Here is a 4,247-nt window from a genome sequence, read left to right as displayed (position 1 = left end):
GTAAATTTCTAATCGATTAAACATGGCAACAACTCATACAAATCATCTATAATAGTAAATTATGGCCACATCTAATACAAATAAAGGTTGCAAAGAATCATTACGCAATTGTACGCACGCCTTCTACCCCATTACGGCCGATGTCGGACCTCCAGCGGTTTTGTGTGGGCAGCCCCAATTGGGCTGGGTGTTGGTTTTGAACCTAAAGCCCACTTGTTGCTGCACATGCCTTCAAATTCCCCACAAAGGACCGATTTTGGTATCATGCGAGCCCTCCCGCCTTCCAGCTTCATTAAGGCCCATGCGGGATATAAAGCAGTTTTATGTGGGCAGCCCCAATTGGGCTGGGTAATTTTTTTGAACCCAGAGCCCACCTGCTGTTGCACGTGCCTTCAAAGTCCCCACAAGGGACCAATTTTGGTACCATGCGGACACGCCCGCCTTCCAGCCTCATTACATCCTATGTGGGATATAAAGCGCTTTAGCTAAGGCTGCCTCATTTGGGCTTCAGGAGAACTTGCCCAAATTGAGCTCTTATTCATATTTCAGCTGCCTTCAGGTAACCTACCAAGGGGCCGATTGGGGCAGCATGTGGCTATGTCTGTTTTCTTTCCCCACTACGGCCGATGTTGGTCCCACAAAATTTTATTGGGGGCGGCCTCTATTCGGATCTATGAGGGCTTTCCCATAAACAGCCCACATTTAGGTTGGATTGCCCTCAAATATCCGACAAGGCACCCTTGTGGTCTGGATGCTGGAATGTGCTCTGCATTGGCCCGAGCAATGCCGCTATGGGACCCATGCAGGAGGAACAGGGGCAAGCCCAAACGGGTCTTGCCCACTTTTGCTCCATTGGGGACCGATGCAGGTTTTATGATGGTTGCCTCAGCCCCACTTGCCTACATCGGACCTGCTGGGGCCCCACAATCTGTGCTACCTGGGCATGCCTTCAGTGCTTACTGGCAGCATACCCAGGGGAACAGAGCGTTCAACTACTGCCTATTCCGTCGGAAGGTAGCAGGTTTTGAATATTTGTAACGGCTTTAAAATCCTTTTTTGCTTCGAATTTCAAAAGGACATGTCTTCGTAAGTGATAAAGCAGCATGTCCGTCGAATTCTTCGCTGACGACTACGACAGGTTCCGCAGGTATCTGAGCGCCACAAACTGATTGATTTATAGGAAGAGAAAGGCGCGGTAACTGTCTCACTTGTTTTCTGTGGACACCTCAACCCCGCCGTACGGGAATGGAGGAAGGTGGGAGTGGAAGTGGAAAGATAGAAAGAGGAGTCGTAGTGGTGGGCTACGGAGCAATTTCGACCAAATGGATTGGAAAACATTTATTCGTCAAAATGCAGATGCAGACGGTCCGCTCTATATGGCCTCCAGTCCATAGAAAGATAGAAAGAGGAGTCGTAGTGATGGGCTACGGAGCAATTTCGACCACCTGGATTGGAAAGCATTTATTCGTCAAAATGCAGATGCAGACGGTCCGCTCTAGATGGCCTCCAGTCCATGGCTGGCGGCGACCTTAGTGGCCCACTCGGTGGCCAAGGCTTGCATGCCCGGGTCCGAGCTGACCAGAACGGCCTTCCATCGCTCAAGAGAAGGAATTTGTACTAGATCTTCCGGTGGAGGTTCTTCTTTACATTGCCATAGTATGTGATCATACATGGCTGGTTCGCCACAAAACCTGCACGCGGGGTTAAAGTCATCCGGATACATTTTTGCTAATAGGTAAGGGCAAAGAAAGGATCTCGTCTGGAGTCTCCTACAAGCGGTCTCCTGTGCCTTATCTAACATTTTGTCAGGTGGTGGAAATTTGTGCCGTTCCAATCTGTAATGACTTGTGATATCGTGAAAAGGTGCCAGCCCCTCCTCGGAGTAACCCATGGATACGAAGGACCCACCGACTCGGTTGACGAAACCTCGAGCCATGTTGCGGGCCGCCTCATTTCCCGGAATCCCCGAGTGAGCCGGCACCCATATCACCTTAATTTCTCTGTATGGTTGAATGGTCAGTTTGAGTATTTTCTGCGCTGCAGTTGAGATTCTGCCCCCCGCAAAGCTACGAACAGCAAATTTAAAATCGGAGAAGATTGTATCCGCCTCGGTGCTAGCTATGGCTAGTGCCTCAGCTGCCTCTTCTGCGGTTTCAGAAGATTTTGTCCCTACCGACCCTGATGCCTGCAGCCGCCCGTGCACGTCCACCCCCGCCAGTGCGAACGCTCCTCTTGTTGCGTATTCTGCCGCGTCAACATAGACAGCTCCTTCGCTCGTTGCGTATTTTTCGTGTAGAGCGATTGCCCTAGCATTCCGCCTTCCTTCGTGGTAACAAGGGTGCATATTCTTTGGTAGTGGTTTGATCATCAGTCGCTTGCGAAGGAGTTTGTTTGCGAAGGAAGTAGCTTTGTTTTCGTGTCCTCGGGTGGAAGTTCCACGCCTATACCTAGGCGCTCCAGTATGGCTCTGCCTGCCTCAGTGCGCTTAAGCCATTCTTTCTGTATTGTGAGGTGAGCCTCCTCGAGCTCCTCTAGTGTATTATGTATTCCCAGTCCCATGAGTCTTTCTGTCGATGTGTAGTTCAGCAGCTCCAGGGCTGCTTTATTTGCTTGCCCAGTTATTGTCTCGGCTTTCCCTTTCTCCACAGCATCTAATTTTAGGTATGGTAGCGCATACACCGTTCTGTTCAGGACAAACGCCTGCACTATCCTACAGAGGTCTTTTTCTTTGACCGCTCTCCTACGCTTGGGAATTCTTCTGATTAGCCTAATTGACATATTAACTGATGTTTTCAGCTTTTGCGGGGTTTCTTTGTTTTTCCTGTTAGCTTGTAGATACAGCCCTAAGATCCTTATTGACTGCACCTCCTTGATTGGAAGTCCCCCCACGCACACGTTAAGCGGGATTATGGACGCTTGGCTCCTGGAACCTGGAACCCTGAGTTTGGGTCTGATGACCAGTAGTTCTGATTTCGGGTGTGAGCATGATAGGCCTGAATGACCTGCGAGCTCTGCGATAGTGTCTACCGCGCGTTGCAACGTTTCCTCTATCTGACCGTCATTCCCGTTGGTGGTCCAGAGTGTGATGTCATCTGCGTAGAATGTATGTCTCAGCCCAGGAATGTCTTCCATTCAGGGTGGAAGCTTTATGAGGGAGAGATTGAAGAGAAATGGTGACAGTACTGATCCTTGCGGTGCCCCTCTACCCACTAGCCGAAAAGGTAATGGCTCTATTTCGCCTATGTTAATTATCGCGGACCTATGGTTCAGAAATGAGCGAATGTATCAGAAAGCTTTTTCTCTTGGGTTAATGTTTGAGAGGTTCTCCAGAATTGCTTGCGCGTGTGCCACGTTCCAGATTGCGTGTGCCACGTTATCGAAGGCCTTGGTGAGGTCTAGCCTTAGCACTGCTTTGGTGCCCGTGCATTTTCCAATGTCTATTACGTCTGCTTGGAGCTGAATCATCACATCCTGTGTAGATAAATTAGCTCTGATGCCTAGCATAGTTGTTGGCAACATCTTTGTCCTCTGCGTACTCCTGGAGTCTGTTTAGGATCACATGCTCCATGAGCTTGCCTACGCACGAAGTGAGCGATATTGGGCTCAAATCGGTTATATCTAGTTTCTTGCCTGGTTCAATAATAAAAGTAATCATTGCATGCCTCCAGGCTTGAGGGATTTCACCATCGTTCCCGTACTTATTCATGAGCCCCGTGATTGCCTCTACTGATTTTGCGTCTAAATTCCTTAATGCTTTGTTTGCGACCCCGTCCGGGCCTGCGCGGACGTGGTGCGGAGCTGTCCCATGGCGAAGCGAACCTCTGCCTCCGTTATTTCTGAATCTAAGTCTGGATTTGGCAGTCCTCGGTAGTCTGGCAGTACAGCCCAAGAGGCCTTGCTGATATATCGATCCTGTACTTCTAGCAAGAACTCTTCCGTGGTGCCCTCGTATTTATGGATCAGTCTAGCGAGCTGACCTTTCTGCGTAGATTTTGTCTGTGTCGGATCTAGTAGATGTCTGAGCATTTGCCACCTTTTGTTTACATCCTAGTTGTCCATTCATGCGGTCGCATATCTGACCCCACTGCTTTTCTTGAAGCTGTAGTGTGTAGTCTTCTATCTGACTTTCTAGTTTCGCTATACGTTTCCTTAGCAGTCTTAGGTGTTTGTGCTTCCTCAGTCTTTTTTGCAGGCTGAGGCGGGCTTCCCACATAAGGAGTAGCCGCGAGTCGGAGATTTGGCCCTCT

At 49.4% G+C, this 4,247-nt stretch overlaps 1 pseudogene; it reads right to left on the bottom strand.

Moving 5' to 3' along the window:
- Positions 1-1,495: 1,495 nt before the first annotated feature.
- LOC146179698 (uncharacterized) lies at positions 1,496-3,465 on the bottom strand (annotated as a pseudogene).
- Positions 3,466-4,247: the final 782 nt, after the last annotated feature.

This window comes from Amblyomma maculatum, chromosome 9 (assembly GCF_055883805.1).
Source record: "Amblyomma maculatum isolate TAMU_Amacu chromosome 9, ASM5588380v1, whole genome shotgun sequence".
NCBI classification, from domain to species: Eukaryota; Metazoa; Arthropoda; class Arachnida; order Ixodida; family Ixodidae; genus Amblyomma; species Amblyomma maculatum.
The sequence above is the reverse complement of the archived record's forward strand: the minus strand, read 5'-3'. Positions and strand labels throughout refer to the sequence as shown.